Below are 6,076 nucleotides of genomic sequence, written 5' to 3'. Positions count from 1 at the left end.
GGGTCATCTCCCTTTTATATCTTGCTCTGCTTTTGCCCTTGGCTAAGCCCCACCCTCCCCCTCCCCTCCTCCATCGGCCTAGTGCCTGCTTGGCAAGTCACTGAGCTAGCCACTCATTGGCCACCCACCCACAGCCCCAGTCTAACTGGCTCCTCTCCCTACCCTGCAGTTACCACTCGCCTGCCCCATCCCTAAGATTTCTTTTAAACTGGCCTTTTATTTTATTAGCTTTGCCTCGCTTTCCCCATTCGCCTCCTGCTTGTGCATGCACCCCTCCCCACTTCTTGCCCCGCCCCCACCTCATTTTCCGTAAATCCCCCTTTTTTTCCCTTGTAAACATTCAAATATAGGTGCTCCCAAGAGATCACAAAACTCCACTTTTCTCCATTCTCGCAGTGGGCGTGTTCCCCTTACAGGATCAACCATTTTCTCAGCACAAGCCAAAGTCACAGTTGACTCTGGGACTCCGGCAGGGATCTCCTTGGGAGTGTTCCCATGTACAGCGTTTCCTCAGCTCACCCCAAATCCTTGGGTTGGTTCAAACTCACAGCAACCACAAGAGGGGGCTTCACAAAATTCATGGGGAAATCCCACGATCTTTGCCCTCCAATTTCCCACGAACTTCCGGAAGCTGCTTTGTATAGGATTGACTACAAGGTTCCCCATAAGGTTTCCAAGCCTGTCAAAGGGTGGCTGTGTGTCAGAAAATCGCTCAACGGCAGTGAGTTTGGTTTAGGCTAATCCTTGTGGAAGCAGATTTCGACCTCCTTCTGGGGCGTGGCTGAAGGGCTTAAGGGTCATTGGGGCAGCAGCAGAATGCGTGAGCACTGCACCACCAGGGCACCTCTTTCAAAGGTTGCCACCGGGGCACCTCTTTCAAATGTTGCGAGGTGCCTTCAGATCAGTTCTGTTTCCTAAAGACCCTCTCGTACAAACAGAAGGACACACAGCCTGGTCCTGTGCCAGCCTCTCAGTGGCCACTGTGTCAACTCGTGTCAATAGCTACTCTTCTGATTTTTCTGGGGTGGCTACTAGACAAAATGTGGGCAGTGGAAACCCACCCAGAGGCCCTCGGGAGACAGACTTGCGCTCTGCTTCCGAGAGGTCACAACCTTGAAAACCCCATGGTTTTATCTCGGTGAGTCCTCAAAGCAGCCCTGAAGGATGAGTGTGAGAGAGAGTTGTTCAACAAATGCAAAGCGAGGCTGTGTCCTGAGCCATAAAGACAGACCTTCGGACACTTCTCTTGACTTTCCACATTCAGGCAGAGGCGGAGTCCTTAACCCCAGCATTGTGTCATAAATTGTTTTAGACGCTAGAACTCACCTGGATTAACTCTCTGTTCTGTAAATGAAAGCCATGACGCACAGGAGAGGTGAAAGACCTTTTCAAAGTCACACAACGATTTAAGCCTTGGGTTCAAACTAGATTATTTTCATTGTCTCTGGATTTTGATAGGGCAGCACAGAAAGCCTGATTGGTTTATAACAACACATTCCTTAAGTGTTTGCAACACCTGACTCATCCCTACGATTAGTGGTTAGGCTTTAAACTGAGATCCAAGAGGCTGGCTGTTCGAAAACACTGGCTGTTTTGAAGGACACAGGCGGGGCTTTCTACTCCCCGAAACAGTTAGGGTCCCGGGAACACACAGGTGCCCTTTTACACTGTCTAAGAGAGTTGCTATCAATCTGTATCGCCTTGAGGGCAGTGAGTTTGGTTTTGAGTTTAAAGAAAGTTTTTACATAGAGAAACTCATCTAAAACCACACAGCATCCCGTCCACAGGGAGTGGATTCTGATTTACCATGACCCTAGGAGACAGAGTACAACTGCCCAATAGGGATTCAAAGGCTGCCGTCTTTCTCCCCCAAAGCAGCTGGTGGGCTGCAAACACTTTTTTTTCACTATTAGCCACACACTGAGCCACGGTGCCACCAGGGCTCCTTGACCTGTGGTAGACTTTGATAAATGTTTGTCCACTAATTGACTGAATGGCTGGTTGAAATGAAAAGACAGATTAATGATTTACTATCTTGTTTTGAAGATTAAAATTTTAAACTCATGATATAGCCCTGAAAATGCTTCAGTCTAATTGTGTTGACTCACAATTTATGTTGTAGCTATTTGTTTAGGAGAAAAATACTCAGGTTCATAATCTCTTATGGATAAGATCAATGGTGCATAATATATGGATGCATGTGCTGAAGGGTGTGTGTGTGTACACATATATTTGGTTGCTCCCACTTGTTTATTTTAGAAATCATTTTATTGGGGGCTCTTACAGCTCTTATAACATCCATACATCAATTGTAGCAAACACAATTGTACATATGTTGCCATCATCATCTCCAAAACATTTTCTTTCTGCTTGAACCCTTGGTATCAGCGCCTCTTTCTTCCCTCCCTCCCCCACTCCCACCCTCGTGAACCCTTTATAAATTATTATTATTTTCATATCTTACACCATCTGCTGTCTCCCTTCACGCATGTTTCTGTTGTTCACCCCCCTTGGATGTGTGTGTGTTTGTAGTTATACATTGATCCTTGCAATCAGTTTCCCCTTTCTCCCCCTACCTTCCCCCTACCCTTATGGTATCACTACTCCCATTATTGTTCCTGGGGGGGGTTCATCTGTCCTGGATTCCGATTGTCAAGATCTCCCTCTGTACCAGTATACATGTTCCAGTCTAGCTGGGTTTGTAAGGTAGAACTGGGGTCATGATAGTGGAGGGGCGGGGCGAGGAAACATTAAAGAACTAGAAGATTGTTGTGTGTTTCCCTGGTGCTACACTGTACCCTGGATGGCTCTTCCCTTCCGTGTGACCTTTCTGTGAGGGGATGTCTAATTGTCTATAGATGGGTCTCCAATCTGACCCCACTCATTCCCATTGGTATGATTATTTTGGGTCTTCTGATGCCTCTTATCTGATCCTATCGATACCTCGTGATCACACAGGTTGTTGTGCTTCTTCCATTTTGGCTTTGCTGCTTCCCTGCTAGATGTCCATCTGTTTAACTGCAAGCTGTTAAGACCTCAGTTGCTATATCTTTTAATAGCCAGCTACCATCAGCATTCTTCACCACATTTGCTTATGCATCTATTTGGTCTTCAGTGATCATGTCGGGAAGGTGAGTGTCACAGAATGCCAGGTTATGAGAATAAAGTGCTCTTGTGTTGAGGGAGGACTTGAGTAGAGGCCAAATGTCTGTCTGTTTCCTTAATACTTAACATATAAGTATGTATATATATATGGGGGGGGGAAAGCAAGCCTCCCATAAGTAATCACAGGTTCAGTAAGTGCAATTGTATGGTTGAGATATGTAAAGATTATAATAAAGTCATAGAGCGTAAGAACAATAGGAGAGAGTAAAACAAAAAAGTCAGATACATTTCATGGTAGCATGCTCACCTTAGCTTCACTTGGTGGTACAGGGCAGGGGAGAGAGAGGAGATATTTATTGCTAATCAAGGTTTATATATCTTTGGGGGTGTCCATGCCTCCTAATTACAGGTAAAGACACACTTCACAGGAAGGGGCTGTACAATAAGTAATACAAGCAATAGGAAGGGGCTATACAATGGGCATAGGTGTAAGAGGAAGGGGATGAGCTAGGGCTGTACACATGATAGGAAGGGGAGGAACTAGAGGCATACATGTGATAAGAAGGGTGGACCCTAGATTCATGATGGCTGCCTAACCTTGGTCACCCTTGAATGGGCTTGACCTCCATGGGCTTTCCTTCAGGGAAACAATCTACTACTATCCTAATCAGAAGGGAGTGGACCCTACTTGGGGTGGGACAGACTATCAGTCTGATTGCTCTAGATGGCTGATGATCCTTGGGGAGAATAACCTCTGGCCTACTTTTCTTGACCACTGACCTCCAAGTGTATAGTCATTTGCCATGTGTATCAAGCAGCTGAGTTTGGCATATATTTGGGGGAGACAACTTGGGAGAAATCTTTCTGTTTCCCACATGTACATAGGCCTATATCACATTTGTTATATATTTAAATATGAACATGCCTATGTTTATACTTGTATAAGTGTTTTTGCCTCCTAGTTCTTTTCTCTATTTCCCTTTACTTTCCTTCTGTCCCACTATCATGTTCAATCATTTGACTCTCATAATTCCTCTCTGCTCCATTGCCCTTGATCTAACCCCACCAGGCATGCTATGCCCTCCTCCTCCTCCTCCTCCTCAATTTTAGATCTCTTATTGTTCCCTTGTTTCTGGGTTTGTTGACCAGGCCCCTGTCCCCCAATTCCCCTCTTCTCCCAGAACCATTGGTCCTGTTGCTTTCTCCTAGGGATTGTTTATCTTGCCTATCTTATATAGATGGATATGAGAGAGAGAGAGAGAGAGAGAGAGAGAGAGAGAGAGAGAGAGAGAGAGAGAGAGAGAGAGAGAGAGAGAGAGACCTAAATAGTTCCAGGTCTCTCTGCTGACCCTTAAGCATGTTTTCTAATCAAGTCTGATGAGGTACCAAGCCCTGCCCTCCAAGTCTGAAGTCTATTTTTGGGATTCCTAGGGGACTTCATTTCTTTGTTCCCCTTGCTGCCCTGTTGCACTCCCTTCGTGTTTTGCCCCGGTGTGGCAGAGAAGGCCTGGCATAATTCACACACTGTGTCTCCAGTGCTGCTCCTGCAGTGCTGTGGGTCAGTAAGGGCAGTGAGGGGACGTCATATCTCATGGTGGGTCTACGGTCCTCTTTGTACCTTGACTGCTCTGAGCAGGAGTGTCGTCCTTGGGGCTTTATGGGCCAGGTTGCGGTCCATTCTCTCTGTCTCTCTCTCTTTCCCTCTTAGTTTGCTTCCGTGTGGTCTGGGCAAACCTGCCACACTTCCCGGGCTGTATCTTCAGTGCTGTCCTCTGTAGTGCATTCTTCTGGGGAGGGGGTCCACATAGCTGAGATTGGGGCCAGCCTGAAGACTGTTATATTGCTGCTTCAGGTGAGTATATTGCCCTCAAGACTTGGCTTACTAGGTTGAGGTCTGGTCCCTCTCTCCCTTTCCTGTGGAGACATAAACAACACCCTCCTGGTGGAGATGTTAGTGCCCGTTCCCCCATTATCCATGTCCTCTTTGTTTTTATCTTCTTCTTTCCCCCTCCATTTTAGTTGGCTGCCATATGCAACCCTGGGTTGGATCTGACCCCTGCCAGAGTGCGTGGGACTCCCCCTGGGAATTTAGTGGCTTTCCCCTATGCCCCTTGTTCTTTTTAAGCTTACCTCAGTGGACTCATATTGTCCTTGGCTTACTTCACTTTACACAATTTCCTCCAACTCTTCCATGTGACATACACATATATTTGTATACATACACTCAACTCCTCTGCACCTACAGGGATGGGGCCACATGGGTGGGCTTGTGTATACGTGTGGATTGGGTAAATGAACACCAACACACCTACGTGTACAGACATAGACAGACAGACAGACAGACAGACAGACAGACAGAACTAATCTGTCTAGGAAGAAGCACCACCTGAATGCTCCTTAGAAGCAAAGGGGCTGAGACGTGTCTCCTGTTCTTGGGACGTGTTGGCGGGAGACCAGTCCCTGGAGCAGGACATCATGTTCGGTGAAGTAGAGGGGCAGCAAAAATGACAAGTCCCTTGCCAAGATGGATGGACACCGTCGCTGCAACCATGCGCTCCCACATGACAACTGTGAGGTTGTCACGGGACCAGGCAGTGTTGCACTCTGCTGCGCACAGGGTGGCTGGGATTTGGAATAGGGTCCGTGGCACCTAACAACAACACCGCATAAAATATCCCTTCTTCATCGTTTAACTTATTTCACAACATGGAATGTATAAGATTGGCCATAGAATCTTCTTTAAGTACCCCCTAACCCAGACTCACTGCCATCGAGTTGATTCCACTCAGTGACCCTATAGCACCAGGTAGAAGTGCCCCTGCGGGGCCCTGAGGCTATCCATGGACTTTTACAGGCGCAGACAGCCCCGCCTCCATAGCACCAACATTCAGATGGAAAAGAGTGAACGGATACAATGTTTGATCAGAAAGCACACTCTAAGGTATTTTGTGTAGATTTTCTCATAGACTTC

The sequence above is a fragment of the Tenrec ecaudatus genome, chromosome 3, assembly GCF_050624435.1.
Source record: "Tenrec ecaudatus isolate mTenEca1 chromosome 3, mTenEca1.hap1, whole genome shotgun sequence".
Taxonomy (NCBI): domain Eukaryota; kingdom Metazoa; phylum Chordata; class Mammalia; order Afrosoricida; family Tenrecidae; genus Tenrec; species Tenrec ecaudatus.
The sequence above is the reverse complement of the archived record's forward strand: the minus strand, read 5'-3'. Positions refer to the sequence as shown.